This window comes from Balearica regulorum, chromosome 3, assembly GCF_011004875.1.
Source record: "Balearica regulorum gibbericeps isolate bBalReg1 chromosome 3, bBalReg1.pri, whole genome shotgun sequence".
Lineage (NCBI taxonomy): Eukaryota > Metazoa > Chordata > Aves > Gruiformes > Gruidae > Balearica > Balearica regulorum.
Window position 1 is genome coordinate 62,431,915 of NC_046186.1, and position 18,798 is coordinate 62,450,712.

At 41.9% G+C, this 18,798-nt stretch overlaps 1 long non-coding RNA gene across 2 annotated transcripts in view; it reads left to right on the top strand.

The window, feature by feature from the left end:
* Nucleotides 1-16,361, top strand: part of LOC142600998 (uncharacterized) — a 34,567-nt gene extending 18,206 nt beyond the window's left edge. For both annotated transcript variants that reach the window (XR_012834541.1, XR_012834542.1), the window contains 2 exons: nucleotides 9,539-9,883; nucleotides 14,588-16,361. This is a non-coding gene — a long non-coding RNA (uncharacterized LOC142600998). The remainder of the gene's footprint in view (nucleotides 1-9,538; nucleotides 9,884-14,587) is intronic.
* Nucleotides 16,362-18,798: the final 2,437 nt, after the last annotated feature.

Consider the following 18,798-nt stretch of genomic DNA (forward strand, 5'->3'; position numbering starts at 1 on the left):
ATAATTTTGTGTTTGGTTTAAAATTACCTGTGGTTATTTTCTCGGTTTTTTTGCAATATACAGTATTATGTCATCTGGACTCTCAAACAGCATTGTTCCTATGATGAAAAAGCAAACTTAAATCCTGTGTATGAAAGAAACTTCAGTTTAAATTATGCTTCCAGTGAGAGTCCCGTGGAAAAAGAGCGTGGTCCTGCAAAGATGGAGACTTAACTAATTCCCTCAAACGATGCCGTAGGAAACGGACACACACTGCTGAGCCAGGGCTTGGTCCTGGGGTGAAGGTCCTGAGGTGACACATCTACAGTGCGTCAGCACTGCTCAGACCTGAGGACGTGCCCTCCCCGTGTTGGTCAGAGTTTACGGTAAGAAGATGCAGAGGTGAACTTGAGCCATGAGGGTGCCTGCAGTGCCCGGGGGTTTGCAATCCCCCCAGCGCCCAGGCACTCCAGCCGGGGGAAATCTGACGCCACCGCAGGCGATGGCAGTTTTGCTGTTGACGTAAGCTGTTTGACAGTCTTGCCAACCTTGGTATAAAATAATGTAATATCCTCCTCCGGGTCTCTCTCCTGGCATCTAAGTTATCTGACAAGATCATGTGGTTTGCTCTCTCCAGGCACACAAAGAGGCTACAGCAGCTGCTGGCTTCCTCAACCAAGAAGGTTTGCAAATTTACAGACTCTTTGGGTGGGTGCAGGAGTCGTGTGCGGTCTTTCCAAGTTTGTTTGTGCACTACACTGGCCATTTTCACTCTGTTTCAAGGGAAAAACAGTTGCAATGACAGATTAGGGGATTGCAATTAGGTCTGCTGCTATGCTGCAGACCCCTGATGCCCAAGGAGGAGATCCCTGGCCTGGAAAGGCAACTAGAGCCTGATCCAAATCTCCTCAAGTCAATGGGAATCTCTCCAAGGATCTAATAGGTTTAGGGTTTATAACACAGTCTGTTAAGATGAAGTTTCTGAAACTACCTGAGGGAGCTGAGCATAGCTTTCTATTAAAATTAATAGGAGCTGGATATTTAAATTCCTTGGACATCTCTGAAAGCCTTACCTCTAAGTAGCATATAAAGATCTAACGTAACTTCCATTGCACCTAATTTACAGTTTATAGTTAAGATGATGTAAACTCTGGGGTTTGTTTCAAAATGCAGTTCATTTATTTACAGCTCCCAAAGCTAAGCCACTGTTTAGTGTTCTATGAGAAGAAACCAAATATTTTGTAGTAGCAGGCACTATGGTCACAATTGGTGTTTAGACTTGCATTTCATCTGAGTCAAGAAGATTGCAATATCTCATGAGGAGAACTGAGACAGAATCGTAAATCTAAAGTCTCTGGTTATCTTTTTGAAAAGGAGTTTGAACTCCTATCACTCCCAGCTTCTTTAATGATTTTACATAAACAATGAAGTGCCTCAGGAAAATCACAAACGGCTCTTCTGTCAACAGATAGCTTCATTTTCTCTCCCAGATTAGGGTGGTCTGAAGCTATCAGCAGCTGATCTGACAGAGTAAATCTGAAACATATTGCTGTTGCTATAATCCTTCCTTGGCATTGAGGTGCTGCAAAGGAGAGAAACCAAGTATTGTTGCATAACTAAGTTGGTTTGGCTGGTGGTTCATTGGCATGTATTGATGACTGTTGATGACTCCCTGCAATGCCTGCCTGCCTGCCTGTCTGTCTTCTATCTATCTATCTATCTATCTATCTATCTATCTATCTATCTATCTAAATTTGCTTGGTATATATTTCTTCCCCCTCAGAATAGTGTAAGAGAAGCCATCTCCCAACACTTCCTGATATTAAGGCTGATCCACAGGTGTAAAATGAAGTTCTAAATTTCATCATCTGAAGATATTTTTTTTTTGAGATTTAAGAAATGTGGTCGACTTTTTGTTTGTTTATATTTTCCCTGAGACTACTCTTCTGGTTGAGATTAAAATACTATTGGAAGAAGCTATTAGTCATGACAGCAGCTTAGCAGCACAGTAAAGGTGATGTCCAGATGCTTAAGTCATGGGAAGTCTGTAACGGAGGTGACCGGCAGCTTCCTTGGCAGTGGTGGAACCACTCCGTTTGGTAAGCAAGAAGCAGCTCTACATTACTCCCAGAGACTTTACTGGGGAGTTGTGGTTCACATGCCGTATCTGGTTTTATTGCCATTTCAGGGACTGGGTACTGAAGATTGATTGGCTCCATCCCAGGAAATCTCCAAACACTGTTGGGTTTCATTTTGCTGAACAGGTCGTAAGGAAAGTGGATGCTGCAGGGAAGAGCACCATTTCTCTCAGTTTGAAGAATGCATCACTTGGTGCTAAATTTAAGCTGCTGAGGGAAGTCTACTAAAGTAGGTCCCAGCACCCCAGGCCAGCACCATGCTCTGACTGGGGCAGAAAAGGAAATGGTGGGAGAGGTGGGGGATTTCTGCTCCCTCACAGGAATACACTGCAGACGGTGGCGCCCCTGAGGGTGCTTGTCTCCTCGCCTCGGTACCTGTCCTCTCCTCTTTCCCTTCGGTTATTGTGTGCATGCTCGTCTATGTGGCTGACAAGCTAGTTGAAGCATTTTGGGAGATTTTTTCCCCTTTGTTGGAGGTAAAACACCACCAGTGGAAGACAGGAATCCTCTCTTACATCTTAGTGCAGTATCAAAAGGAGCTGTGTGAATTAACATGATTTTTCTTTCCTAGCAAAACCAAAGACCTGAAAGATTTTAAAGCCTAATTGCATCAAAGCAAGGAAATTAAAATGTCCTTACAGGAATTCAGGTTGCTGAAAAACTCAGGTCCATCCCAGACACAAGTATGTTTTATATTAAAACTTAAACAACCAGCCAGTACAATATTTCCTGAAGTTTCATCCATCATGCTACTGGTTTCTGCAGGGAGGGAAACATAACCTTCCCTTGCTATGTCTCAGGGAAAGTAAATAATATTGTTAAGAAGCTTGTCATATCACAAGTGCCTAATTAGGGACGCCTGGGGAGCTGGCGAGTTTGCAGACTTCATTAAACACACTGCAATGCCCCGAGGAAGAAAAATGTTGAGGCATATTTGCAAATTATATAGGTGCAGGCTGACTTGCATCCTTGCACCACTAGACTGTAGAATGGTTTCTCCAGAGGGGCAGAGAAAGTAGCACATGGCTGCACGGATTGAGGCACAGAGCTGACAGGAGTGTGGTTGAAGCAGCTGCAGCATGGCACCCAGTTTGCTCTCCTGCTTGCAGAAGATTGTGGAAAAGCAGGAGAAGGGTTTGGCAGTAGCCTTACGCATTTTGAAGACAAATGGAGACCTGCTGGATCTGGGAAACTGGAGTGTTGGTGTGTGGTGAGAGCAGCCTCACCATGCGGTGACTGGGGTTGGGGCTCCACCAGGAGAGAGCGTGGTGAAACGTGGTCTTTCTGAAGAGACTTCCCATCTCAAGGGCTTATGTCTGTCTCTGGTCCTGGCTGAGGTTATGAGCTCCTGCTGGCCACTGGGAGGTAACAACAGCAAAGGGCAGGAGAGTCCCCTCCATCCTGGCCCTCCATCAGCACAGAAGTGCACATAAAGCTGAATTTCCCTCCACCTTGACAAATTCTCCAAATGTCACACCCCAACAGCATTCTGATGGGGATCTCTTTTAATTCTTCCCATTGAAGCTGTTGTGTTTTTAGTGCAATAATTAGGGAACCTAATGGTGGTGATACACAGGAGAGCTGAGCATCAGTCAGGTCAGTACATTATAGGTCTCCCCTCTCCCAAGTGCCAACCACTGATCTTGAAGTTAGAGCTTTGCCTGTCCTTTCTTCAGTGGACAGTTGATTCCTTAGTCAATGAAAAGTCTAACAACTTGAGGAGGATAGGCAAGGAGGACCATAACTCTGGATACTGTAGAGCATGGGAGAAACAGCTGGAACAACTTTCCCATACCACAGGTAAGTAGGGGTTTTAACCAGAAGTGATAAGAGGTGAGGCAGCAGCTGTATCAGGTTCTCTGTGCTGTGCAGGGACCAATCTGAGGTGTGCTCTGAGACCATCTAGTTGGTCAGATCCTGCCAGGTGGTCTCGGCAGTGGTCCTGATATCACTGACACAGGTGCCAAGCTGCTCAGCGTTGCTGAGGCTAATGCGTTCTAGGCATGTCCAAAGCAACTCATCCAGACACCTAGGAAATCTTACTGGGGGTGGGAGGCATAGCCACCTCATGCCTTTAGTAATAAAGCAACTTAGCTTTATTTGGTAGAGTGGGAGGAAATCCTCTATTTCCCTCCTTCTCACTAAAAATGTAAAGATATTTTCAAAGCTTAAAAGCATGATTTTTAAATATTTATTTATTTTCCTCATGAAAAGTTGGAATGCCTTATAAGTGGAAGAAACAGAGCCTAAGAAGACTGTACATTATTATTTATTTAAAAATTAAGTTTTCCATTAAGGAAAGAAAGAAATAAAAAAGTCCTAGCTATATATTTGACAAATTTGCATGACTAGAAAGTGGAAGTCATGGGGAAAATTAATATTAAGGGGTTGTATAAACATCTCATTAAAAATAGAGTGAAAAATAAACAGATAATCCTCCCAAATTGCTTTTCATGCCCTAAGCTATAACTTCTATAACTTTATAACAACCGTGTTTACTACTAATGAACCACCAAAATGTTAAGGCTATATGAAAGAACTGCAACAAGTCATGACTTTATGGGATAAACCCAGAAAAATCTTCAATCAATCAAGTCCACGTTGGGATTAGGCATATAGAGAGGCTTAATTAGGCATTAGCGAGGCCCTTAATGGAGCTACTGTGAAGGACACCTGCTGAGGATCTAGTTGGACATCTCTTTTAAACATATTTATACCCAGCCTCTGGGCTGTGGAGTCGCCATGCAGTGCCTGATCTGCTGATCAGCCTGTGATTGCAATTGTTTACAAGCAAAACAGCAGGGAGGCAGGGGCACTAAATAAATAACATACTGTCAAGCTATTTCCTTGTCCAATAATGATTTCTCATTAGCTCCTTCCTGAACCACGATCAAGGAAGGAAAACGTGAAGACAATCATTCTTTTTCATTTTTTTTTTTAAACTGGTGACTTGGAAAATTCTGCTATTGTTGTGAAAGGTATATCCATACCTGTATCCCTATTACTTAATATATCTGTTACCTTTCACTGTTACTTGCAAAATGTAGGTGCTATGTCCCGTTGTTTACGTGAGTTTTATACCAGAGTAACAATTTTAACTTGGACAACATAAAACCACTTGGCAAGGTCTTCATGATGTCCTTGGTCTAAGTGATTATTTTTTTTTCCCCAGACAACTCCTCTGTCTTCTTCCTTTATACTACTGACATAGTGAACAAGGACGTGCTCCGTGGTCACCCTCATACCATGGCAGTCCTGTCTGCTTTTCATGAATTTGCTCCCCACTCCACAGTGTTGCGTGTAACCAGTGGATTTCTGGGATAGAGGAATAAATAATCTTGGGAAACGAGTGAACTTGGGCTTGAGTCCATGTGGAGACTCTTCTCACCATATGGGTGCACTTTGGTGTTCAGACATGGGCTGAGGCTATCTTCAAGGCCCATGGGAAGGGGAAGAATCTGGAATCTTAGCCCACATTGTCCCATAGTGCAGGCCTGAGCAGATGTTTACCTTTGGATGGACAGCTGTTTGTCGCCCAGGCTCTGCCACCTCTGTGTTTATCAACTATGTTTGTGGGATTTGTTTGTTAAGGAACCAATATGAGGTATAATACAACCTGGGAGCCTACCTATAGAGGACCCATGTAAAGGACTGTGAACTCCTAGGCAGCCAGAGTTGAATGTGTCTTTACACATTGCAGACTAACAGCTTGGGTAGGACCAAGGCTTCTACAGGATTAAGGCTTCTACATTTAGCTGTCTATCTGCTCATGGACTAGGTGTCTGAATTCCAGTCTGGTCAATGGAGAACTTACCAGTCTACGGAGTCTAAAGAAAGATTTGGTTCCTAAGTGTCTAGTTTGGGTGGAGGTGAGTTGCCATTCGGGCACTGTTGATGGCATTGAGTAGATCTCCATTAGCTACAATGGCAGTTTCAACACCTACGTGCACATATCTGAAGTTATGTGTCTTAATGTAAAGTTGAATCTCACCCTGTAAATGACAAGTTGATTGGAGACAGCAATATTGACAGGTGCTGGATCAGAGAACTTGAGCAGTTTAGCCACCACCCACAAAAGGATTTCAAAAGAGTTTAGATGCAGCCAAACAGATCAGCCAGGGATTGGTTGTGTTCAGGAGTGAAACTGCCCAGATTTTGATTCAGAGCTGGATGTAATTTTGACTATAACAAGAGAATTCAGAAGTGTGGCTATTAGTTAGATAAACTATTGCTTTATATTAATTTTATTTTATTGAAGTACTAGAAAGAACTACACTTTCAGCTGAAAAACATGACCTGAAACTGGGCTATTCCAGTTAACACCTATTTCACAGAAATGCCACCCACCAAGAGTTTTTCTGAACACAATCAAGAATCAATTTATCAGTGCTCCCATTAACTATAATGGCAGGTCCTTAGCAACTTTACTCTCTTTCAGTGGTTACCTAACTTTGATCGCATACTGAATGCCCCGAAAAACTCAGATGTGGCTTAACCATCTGGCATTATATTATACATTTTAAAAGGTGCATTTAAGACCTTCTGTGGCTGGAATAACACTTCTATGGAGCTAGTGCTCTGATCTGTGTTCCAAATCCATCACATTATTTTCTTATGAGGCCAGAGCTACCATCACTAATTAGGCCTTTTATTTTGTTTTACTAGATTATCTGGTTTTTAACTTTAAGATCTCCTTGGCCAACCAAGAGAACTTGGATGAAGTTATCTGAGTAAATCCATGCCAACTCTCAGACAAAACTACCAGAGTTGATTTAAGATTGCAGCTTTTTCAAAATGTGAAAAGCAAAGTTTTCCTTCTTTCCCAAGTTCCACGAACACCAGTTTGAATATTGCAAACCAGACCTCATCAGAGCTGTGTTTCGCTACTTCACCAGGTTTTCATCTTACTGTGAATGTTTGATTATATGACATTTCCAGACTTTGCCATTTTGTTATGATGATGTGATATGACAGGGAGCACCAGGAGAACCCGATGTCTGGTTTCCTCCTTTTGTATATGAGTCAAAAGTTAGATATTAATCTGAATCAATGCCTTTGCATTCTCATCTCTGTCACATTTTAGAGACAGATATACATTACTTGGTGTAATCTGTGAAATAGGCAAGTGAAGATACGAACGTAAATGCGATAAGAATGAATTAGGAAAGCACATAGAGCGGAGGAAGATGACTGTGAAAACAAGATGCTGTATCTAATGGTTTAGAAAACTTTTTTCTATTCTGGATGTTATTAATAACAGTAGGTAAAATTCAGAGGTTTGGGAGTTGCATTTGCATGAGCTTGTTCAGACTCCCTTGCAGTCTCCTTAAAGCAATGAAGAGATTCTTTAGGCATATGTTGCTTGTAAAATAACTTCACTTCTATCTGCTTTGGACTGAATTGGTGAACTCTCGCCCCCAGCCTCCCTCCTTGTTTTAGAACTTCTCCACCAAAATTTCGTTTTAGAACTTCACACCAGAGTGTATGAGAGTTTCTTTGACGAGATATCTCAAATAAATAGAAAATAACCATTAGCAATTTGTATGTCACAGCCTTGTCTTTGCTGATATTTTGACCACTGGAGATGCCTGCTGAGGGTCACTTCCATCTGTCCAGGGGAGGGACTGGGATATGACTATATAACCCTTATACACTTGATGGGGGAGACAGGGCAAGCACTGAGTTTGCCTATGGTTCTGTCCTGCATCCTTTTCTTTGCGAAGCTCTTCTGAATGCAAGAGAAAAGGTACAGATCTGGCTCTGCTCTCTGAGTGTCCTGGTTTTGAGATCCCCTTTTTTGCCAGCCTTTCTCTTGGCCTGATGTCCCCCACTGATGCTGAGCGCTGATTGGAGCCTAAGGTGCTTTGAAATGACAATTCCTATAATATTTTAAAATCCCAGCCATGGATTAGCACCATCAACATTTTTCTTTAGTGATTTTGAACAAAGACCGCAATGGCTGCTTTGCTTTGTACTGTGCTTCGTGTTGTTCAAGTGCATGAGCTGCGCCCAAGGCCACCTACCAAGTAGCCAGAGTAAGGCAGAGTTGAGGCCCCATCCTGCACAGATGGAAACAGTGATGTTGCTTACGCAGGAGCTAAGCTATGTGGTCCATGGAAAAGTGCTTTTGTGCCTGGCTGGGCACTTAAACACATCCACCAGGAACTCCTGGATCCAAAATGAGTGTAGGTACCACCAGTGCTGGAGGCCTGTTGGAGCTGGTTGAATCATTCCTTCAGATTTTGGAGGGATTAAAGCTTTTCAGCCCTGCTTTGCGCACCGTAGGAAGCAGTCTGAACCTCACTCTTCACCTTTTCCTCAGACTATTTTGTGAGTTTACAGACTGTGTGCATGGCAGAGAAATAGAAGTAGTTTCTCTGAAAGGTTTTTTTCCATGCACTGTGTAGCTGAACAGTATCACCAGCCATAGCTCAAGCACCACATCACCAAGACAATGGTGTAGTTCAAGTTCATTTTCAGCAGTGGTTTGGTCTTCAAATTGTGTCTGACCTTTGAGATATTATTTTAAATCTCCCATTTGTTACAGGGGAATAGGCAGGTCTGTGAATACTGCTAGCTCTGTCCTGAGATAAAAATACTACTCTGGCAATATGCAAGCTGCATTTTTTCCGTCATCAGATGTATGGTATTGGTGGTACTGGTTTTGTTTTGCTTCAAACAGCATGGTTTATTATGCTACAGCTTTAGAGAGCAAATTCACTTTTCTGTACAGATTAGGGTACCTCCTAGTAAATAATGCATTTGACATTTCAGCCCAACATTAAAAGAATTATCCTCTTAGATAAAAACCTGTCTTTGATCAAACTTGTGAATATCCTTTAAAAAAAAGAAGTTGCTTTTCAGAATTACCTTTGATTCAGCATCCAAATGTACCCCAGGGAAAGATCATTGTTCTTCCAAAAAAAAAAAAAAAAAAAAAAAGAAAGCATACCTCTGCCACTCTGCCAAATACCTCTCCATTATGCAAAAAGCCTCCAAAAGAAAGAAAGAGAAAGGTCAGGATGGTGCACTTGCCAGTAAGAAGGCTGAAAAAACCAAACAAACCCACAATTATGGCACAGATTTCAGCAACAAAGATCCCTTGTATGAAGTATGGGCAAGATTTCTTTTCCATATAAACCCATCCACGTCTGAAGTAGCTCTATTGATTTCAGTTGTTTCCAGAGACCTGTACTGGTTCTTTGTCCCATGGGAGTGATGGGTATTGGACCAGTTATTGGTACATGCCAGCGCAAAAGATTAGAAAATGAATAAATAGCAAATAGCTAAATGTGCTCCCATTGAAACTGGTGACTGCAAGAAAGTTTATACTGCAAGGAAGGTCCACATGCATGTCTCTACTGAAAGCCTAGCTTTTAATCCATGAAGTAATATTCTGTTTCTTGGCTCTTGCTTTTAAGGTCTTTGGACCCCAACATACTACCCCTGAGACGCTTTTAGAAGAAGCATGTCAGAAAGGTCCCAAATCTTGTGGGGACTCTGAGCTCCCTTCCAGGTGTGGAGGGTGAGCTACCCGGGACCTGAGGCCATGAGGGGCTGAGCTGGCCCTGCTTCTCTGATGAGGGCACGTCCCGCAGAAATTACCACCAGGAAGGACTGATCGTGCCATAAGGTACCACTCCAAACTCCCACTGAAGCTGATGGGCTCTTTGGATGCAAATCTCAAGGAAAATCCAGTTGGGAAAAAAAAAAGAAATTAAATCTATTTGGAACTATATAGAAGGATTTATGTTTCTATGTCATAGGTAATTTATGTGTTATCTTTAACTTTTGTGCCGTATGTTCTTAATTTTCTAACCTAAAAATCTGACAAACATTTTAAACAAGTCTTTAAAACTTCTCTAATTTTTGTTTTGTTTCCAGGTTCTATCAGAAATCAATAAATAAGCAGTGTAGTTTAAAAATTAAACTAAAACCATACCCATACCTTAAGTACTACAAAAACCAGAATTAAAACCGTGTAACAAATTGTGAACATAAAGCTGTGTTGAATGCAAAGTAAAAATCCCTCTAAAAATACCCACGCCACAGAAGACTGCATTGTTTTAAACAAGGATCTTCTCCTGACAATTTTTGCAATGGTAATATTCTTAAGGGTTTATGTTAACGTTCATTTGATTCTTGTTCTTTAATTAGCCAAAACATCTACCAAAGACATGCATGCAACAACTTTCAATTGAGACATTTAAATCACCATATCTTGCTGCTTACAGTTTCTGTTATTTTAATATACAGTTAAGAAAACATAGCCAGTCTTTGTTTCTAGAGAATTTTATATTCCAGCTGTAATGCAGCAGGCATAGCCTCACTCATTTTGAAAGTAAAATGGCCATGAATATATTTGTGCTCTAAAGCAAAGCCCTCCATATATGCTTTATCCTCTTCAGCATGGGTGCCTGTACTGACCGTTTTAGGAGGAACATCCTCAGCTGCTTTGAGTTGCCATAATGCCCTGAGATATTTTTATCAAAAGAAATTAAATGTTTTAATTGAAAATGCTTAATCAGAACAAAGTATTTACATTTATTTCTAGAAGGGTGACAGCAAAGGAGACATAGCAGCCAGCTTACCTTTCTGCTCCTGCTCTAACTACTTTCAGATTTATTATGCAGCTAGGAGGAGGGAAGCAGGAGTTATATGAGGACTGAGCTAGTAGTTGCACTGATTACCAGTTTTGATGGACTGAATACAAGAATTTCTTTACTTTTTTGTGTTGTGTTGTCCCAACACCTGACACTATAGGAACCGATGGATGTTTTTCCACTGGCTTTTACCTTAGAGGAAACAAGACTACTGACTAAAGAAACTCATGGAAGACATTTGAAGCACTGTGGTCAGGCTTTTTATCCTGGCTTGTGTTACAGTCTCAACTTCGTATCTCTTGATTTCCAACACAGCTTTCAACAACAAAAGGGGGAAAACATCTAATGTAGTTTGGGAATGTCAGTAAATGTGGAAATTATGGGAATGGCATCCACTGACTGCAGGAAGTTTGAAAAGCATAACAAGGAGAGATCACACCTCAGTAAAATATCACCAAGGGAAGAGACTCCCAGTCAAGACAAGCTCAACAAGCCTAAACTAGAAAGTATCATGAAGCTAATGACTGCCTTCATTAGCTTCTAAGTGGAAATTTTGGAGGCCTGTTTTCCTGTTATTAGTTTTATTAGGTTTGGTTTGTTGGTGGTTTTTTTTTTTTTTTTTGCCATGCAAAGGGCATTCTAAAAGGTCTAGAAAGAGGCAAAGGCATCAGGATGGAAATAGTTTCATGAAAGAAGATTGCCTTGTATTATTACATGCAGTGATCTTTGTCTTCTGTTCTTTCCTTTTTCCTCCTTTTTCTTGCTTAGATGAGGAAATGTAATGGAGAAGAGGAGCTATTGTTTGACCAGCACAGAAATGCATAGATTTGAGATTCATGAATAAAAAACTTCAACGGCTTAAAATAGGGTTACCATGCACTAGGGTAGAGATTCAGCACCTGTACAATCTGACTTCAGTCTTCACCAACAGGCACCATTTCATGCTCATGACAAAGCAGTCCAAGAGCCTTCCTTCAGCAAAGAGAGAAAGAACTGAACTCATCACTGCTTTTGCAGCTAAAAATAGAGGGATGTCAGTGTGCTGCCACATGACATTTTTTGGCAGGGAGCGGGAACATTTTCATTTTGCAAGGCAAGCTGGTGGCACTGGATTTGCATGGCTCACAAGCGCTCTGCAGGGACCACCCTCTCTCTCTCTGAAGACCCCCTCCCTGCGTCAGCCTTTGCCAAGGGCTATGGATTTCTTCCCCAGAGAGTCTTTGAACAGATATTGCTTCAAGTGCCACCACCAGCCCTTCCCATCAGGATAAGCTGGCAAAAATTTTCCTCAGAGAGTGGCTTCCAACGAAGGAAGCCTTTCCAAGAACAGTAAACAGTAAACACTCCACGTTCTTGCGCACTGCATCAGGGCAAGAGTCCTGTTTCAGAAAATACTGTGTTGGTAAGGCTGATTTCTGCATGTCACACGCAATTGCACAACATAACGCAGTGCAATGACGTGAGACAACTAAATGACAAAATGCTGGCTCTCAATCAAACATGTAAAGCACCTATTTTCAGCTCTACCATCTGCTATCAGTTTGCACAGTGTCTTTCCCTGCTGAAAACACAAGGCAGATTGGCACAAATGGAGCATTCCTCTGGCTGGTCACAGACTGCAAGATACAAAATTTTTTTCCTCTTGTGACCAGCTCATCTCTGGTTTCTTTATTTTTTATTAGCATAATAAAGTAGGCTGTTTTGTGCAAGCTAAATCATTATAAGCTAAAAACCAATCTTCTAGAAGAATTGTTCTCTAGCATCCTACCAGGTGAAATAATGGTATTTCACTTCCTCCTTCAAAATAAGCATACAGAAATTAACAACTGAAATTAATACTAAGATTGGCTGATCCTTTTCTGCTGAATTTTTTTCAGTGGGGACCCTTTTTCAGTTGCTTCCACAAGATCATTAACTCTACTGTCATCCACTGATAAACAGAGAAAAGTTCAAGTAAGAAAGAAATTTTTTTAGTTGGCAAATAACTTTCTGTGAAAATATAGACACTTTGGGGTATTTAATGTGGAAAACAACAGTGCAAAACAAAACAAACCCAATAACCTCTAAGCTTTTCTGTGGCGGCAATTCCCCCCTACCCCCCAACCCCATTTGCTTGTTGCAGGGGTTGATCACTCCTTTAGGGTAAACTGATTACTCCTTTAGAGCCCTGATTTGGAGGGAGGGAGGGAGCTGATCTGAAATTCTTTACTTTAGAATGAAGATCAAAACCACTAGGACATTTGCTGCTTTCTTCCCTGAATAAATAAGATGATTCTGAGTTGAAAGCCTGGCTCCGTTGACTTCACTGGGGCCATGATTTCACCCCAGGAATTATTCTAAAAGCATTACTCATTTAATAAGCATACCACACTAATTCTCTACTGTTTCCGTCTGAGCACCTCCCAATGCCAATGTAAACCCACTGCACAAAGCTACATTAAAGCAATATTTATGGTTGAGATCTTAACACAAAAGTCAGGAAACTCAGAGTTATGGTTCCCCCAGCCAACCATAACCAGGGGTAGTTTTAGTGTTTTGCATTACAGTGTCTATAGTCCACAATGTATGTCCAAATACCAACGACTGAGTTATAGCTGCTGTGGGAACTATAGCTTTGGATTTTGGTATATTTTTGCATTTAAATTCTCAACCCAGGTCATGAACAACTGTGAAAATTACGATTGCAGCAGAGCTTAGTATCTCCAGTTTGCTGTTCTTGGTTACAGCCGAGGATGACATGGGAGAACGGTGCGCTCTCTCTGTGGTGTGGATGATGGGAAGCCTCAGGGTCTCTTTTATCTTGATAAAATACTTCAGCTGCACTCAAAAGGTATATAATGATTAATGATTCTACAAGCTTTGTATCATTCAGCAGATACTCTGGAAGACAGCAAGGAAGCTAATGGGATTTGACGGAGATTACTTAACATGATTCTAATTCTAATATCCAATTAACTTGGTCAGAGACAGGGAATAATAAGTGCTTTTCTGTACATTTTATACCATGTTAGGAAAATGCTGTATCTTCACTTCAAGGGAAACAGGACTGTTTTTACCAAGTGTCCTCAGGAACAAACTGCATGAGACATGGAAAAGAGAAAGTTTGTACACCGGGCAGCACTAGCCAAAATGATTCACGGTGGTATGAGGTACTCTGCCCTCTGCAACAATACCTCTCTAGCTCAGATCTGGGGCTATTCTAGGGCAATTTTACCTGTAACATATTGGGTAGTTAATATGCAGTTTATTTACATAATTCTTTTAGACATGAATATTCTGCAGTAAGGACTGAAAGTAGATTGGTAATCACTGGAATTTCACGTAGAGGTTTAGAGTAAATTGAAGATAATTTTTGTAATGCTTCTTAAGGAGCATGAAATTGAACTCTGACTTTACAAAGCTAGCTGACTCAGGAGTGGGTAATGGCTTGAATGCCAAAGAGGTGCAGCAGAGGCTAAAAGCTCTCTCCCCTCAGCCTGTGCCAGTGATGGGCTGGAACTAACTAGTCCAGCCACAGAGAGAACCAAATAGCTGAAGATTGCTGGCATTTGTCTACTGTAAACACTGGAGGAAAACAAATTACTTAGGCATGTATTTCCTTAGGTGAGAAGTTCACAAACAGAATCAGGATTGTACAATCCCCATTAATTTAGCTGGACTGTATTTCTTGGGGTGCTGTAGCTTCATCTACATTTGGACGGCAATCATAATTTGTAATCATTGGTGATCATGGCCACTTTTCTAAGGCAGGCTATAATCTTGTCTGTTGGGGAAACGATCCAACCAAAACAGAGCATGGTAAGTGGAAAGAGAACAGCAAGTGCCCACTAGCAGCCACTCCAAATCATCACCTTTGTTTGCTTTCAGATGCTATCAACATCCCACTGCAAGGATGAATGAAGTGATATATCTGGCTCATGGAGCAAGACATGAAGAGTGTTTTCCCCTGCTCTTAACAGATGCCAGCAGCAGCACACAGCTGAAGTGGCCCTTCCAAAAGCTAATCCCTTTTGAACATGGCTGCTGATATGTTCATACCTCATGCTTATATGTCTTGGCTTTTAGTTTTACATATTGAATTGCTTGGATAAGGTCAATATGTACAGCAACAACATTCCCACTGACTACATAAGCCCAGCTGCTCCTGCGCCATATTTCAACCAGATTCCCACTCCGTCTGAATATAGCAATGATATAATTGGATTGCACAAGAGCAAAACTGACCGTTTTAAGGCCAGGTGGTAGAAATATTTTGCTTTGTGCGTATATATTTCTTCAGTGTATTTTGCAGCAATTCTAACAGATCGCTCTATCTCAGGTAAGAGTTAAAGCCAAGTCACTTCACACAGGGCTTTTGCACAACCAGGTCACAGAGCAGTATATTACTTCAGATGAGTTTAGCATGGTTGTTCTCCTGTACATCTCAATGTGGCATGTGTACGTGCTATGTCTAAATGAGTATGCATGTGGACAAATCTTTTTTTTGCATGTACTCAATATCTTGGAGAAGGGACAGAACTAAGCAAGGCTTATCAAAAAAATTGGAAAAAAAAAATCAAAAGAAGCTATTTTTCGCTCTGTGCAAGCAACATTTAGATTGTTTTAAAGTAATCTTTATTGGAAGCTGCTTGAAATATAAACATACGGACATTATAGTCCTTTGCAAAAGGTTTGCCTGTTGGTTTATGCTGAGAGACTCTGTCATTTTATACTCTTAAAAATAATGAAAAGGAATTAGAACTGCTTACCAAGACGTAAAGTGATCCTGGGGTGCAGTGTAGTTCTTGCAAACACCTTGATCATGTACTACTTGTTGGTATCTCATGCTTACCAGTTCACTCAGATGTTAGTTTGCAAAGCCAAAAGTCTAGTAAGCATGTATCAGGGAACTTGTGAACCAAATTGGAATTAGGTGTAAACATACTTTTCAGTAGTACTTCTGCTGCTGAAAAGAGATGTTGTTACCATGGGAGCAGGTTATCAGGCTTTTGGGTAAAACTGAATTATCTACTCCACTGCTGATTTACATCACAGATTTGAAGTAATTTCCTACACATTCTTTGAATTCTGGCTGTCTCCTGATGCTAGTTGGTATGAACTCATTTTGTTTTTTTAAGAAAAAGGGACTGTTTATGTGCATACCTGTCATGAAGTAGGGTTCTGTAATGGGAACTAAGATCAGGAGTGGCATTTAGACGGGCATGGGGCAGCTAGTACCTACAGCTTAGCTTGATTGAACCAAGAGCAAGATGCAAGTCTTTTTTTTCCATGATTGTCTGTTGGATGTACAAAGTGTTTTGCATACCTGTGACCTCTCAATTAACGTTATTTATATCTCAGTAAACTGCCATGCTACTTTTCCATATGTCCTAAGCCTTTATGTAAATGAACTTATTAAAGCCAGCCACCAGCCTCGGTGAAACCTGCCAAATCCACTGCGTCTGGACTCACACGCTCAGTAGACTAAGCTTTATTTGCATAAACTCGTTCTGTAAGCGTAATCTTACTTATCATCTGCAGAGTTAAAGTTTCACTAATGTAAATCCCTGACAAATCAAGCACAGATGTAACTGTTTGCCCCCAGGCTCAGCCTGTCAATTCACTGCCACCCTTGTATCTTCCCCCTACTCCCCCCTCCAACCCCTCCGCCAACCCCCCACCCTGCAAGTGTTTTTTAGTACTAGTAGTCATTTAAAACTGTTTATGTAGATACACTGCAGGTACTAAACATGACACTGAACATTAGTCATTTGGCTTTTTCCTTTTGATCAAACTGCCTCACAAAATAGTCTTGGCATGTAATTCTGGGTGTCTGCTTGTACCACCTGGAAAAATTTGCTCTGCCACTCCCCAGGTGCCAGACAGATTGTTTCGGTTTGCCAGGCGATGTTCCAGATAAGGAGTCGAGCTCAATAAATGGTTAATGTAAACTGGCAAATTCCACAAAGCAGCCAAGGAAAATTCAATCAGAGGGCAGCAGGGGGTGTAACTCCCTAAAACCACCAGAAAGAAGTGGATGACGGGGTGAGGGGATGATTCTTGGGCTTCATGTTCTATTGTCTGTGAGAAATGAAAATTCCCTCCCAGTCATAAAAACAGTAGATTTAAAACCAAAGAAGAATTGGCCAGCTCTTGAACCTTTTATGAAGAGGAGGAAAATGTTACTTTTGAATTCAGAGGGTGTTGGCATACACTGGGTTTGTTTCTGATTACTTTAAGGTCTAAATATGTTTCCTTTGCTGGTACCCAGTTGCTATTTATTTGGCTTTAGTCTTTGATCTCCCTTATGCTGGCACATCATAAAAAACATATTCCTGTTTGAGTTCTATATTATGCAGTTAGTCTCTGCTTGGTATGTTCACCAGGCTGGTTGTACCTACAGAATAAGACTCTCTTTGTTTTTGATAGACTCCAGGTGTTTATCACTATAACTTACTAATGGATTTGACCACAGAATACGCATGCAAGAAGCAAACTGAAAAACTAATGGCAAAATTACTGGTTTGATAATTCAATGGCCTGCTATACCATAACCACAGGAACCACACACGTGCACGCGTGCATGCACGCATGTACACAGAGTGAGTTTTGTAAAAGCAGGGATCTTTTGCTTACTGAGTTTTCCTGAGATGAATTTTCTGTTCTGGAAATTAACTCTTGCTTCACATTTATTTGTCACTCTGAGTTTTCTTTGAAAGCTTTCCAAGTTTAAGCCCTGCTCATTCAACTCCATGCGATAGTGCATTTTAGGAAGGTCCTGCATCCAGCTGAAGTGCCACAGTTCCTACACAGTTCTCCTTCCCCCTTGCAATTCGAAGAAAAGGGATCATTCCCATCAGCCTGCCCAGCACTGACAGCTCCAGATAACCTGTTTAATCTGCATTGCAGTAGCTTGGGGGCTGCTAATATTAACTGTAGTATCTCAGGTGAGGAGCCATAGCTTCGTACCACGTATTAATCCCACTGCTTTGCAATAGCCAAAGATGACCTTCCCGCCCCCCCCCCCCCCCCCCCCCCCATTTCTGGTGAACCCAATTTTTTCTAATAGGAAATTGTAGAAATCCCACTTTAAAAAAATTTCTTATTCCTATACATACCACCAAATGAGAATTGCCTGTTGAAGTGCAGCTATCTCACCACTTTAAGCCCAGAAATAATCTGTCGTTGAGTTTTTAGGAGGAAGAACTTGTAGCAAAATGTCCAAACATGCCTACTTCCAAAGCCAAGAGTTTCCTCTGTGGATCTCCTAGAAATGCAAATTTTTTTTGTGTGCTTTTGTCTTTGGCATATAATGCCTACAGGAACAACCGCTGAACTGCTGGCTAGAGAACACGCTAAGTATCAAAGAAGCAGTGGCAAGACTGTTCTCTGCCACCTCTGAAGTTAGTTCTGATTGTAATGCTAAATGTAAGATAAATGTTGCAGGTACTCAATTAGGGTATGGTGGTGAAGTTGAGGAAACTGTTGTTTGCACCTGTGTGTTGGTTTTGCATGGCAAGGTTTTGGTAGCGGGGGGGGCTACAGGGGTGGCTTCTGTGAGAAGCTGCTAGAAGCTTCCCCTGTGTCTGACAGAGCCAATGCCAGCCGGCTACAAGACAGACCCGCCGCTGGCCAAGGCCAAGCCAATCAGCGCCTCTGTGATAACATATTTAAGAAAGAGAAAAAAACAGTTAGAGAGCGCTTTTGCAGCCAGAGAAGAGTGAGAAGATGTAAGAACATCTGCAGACACCCAGGTCAGTGCAGAAGGAGGGGGAGGAGGTGCTCCAGGCGTCGGAGCAAGATTCCCCTGCAGCCCGTGGTGAAGACCATGGTGAAGCAGGCTGTCCCCCTGCAGCCCATGGAGGAAGGATGAGGGGGTGTAGCGATTCCACCTGCAGCCCGTGGAGGACCCCACGCCGGAGCAGGTGGAGACACCTGAAGGAGGCTGTGGCCTGTGGGAAGCCCACACTGGAGCAAGCTCCTGGCAGGACCTGTGGATCCGTGGAGAGAGTAGCCCAGGCCAGAGCAGGTTTGCTGACAGGACTTGTGACCCCATTGGGGACCCACGCTGGAGCAGTTTGCTCCTGAAGGTCTGCACC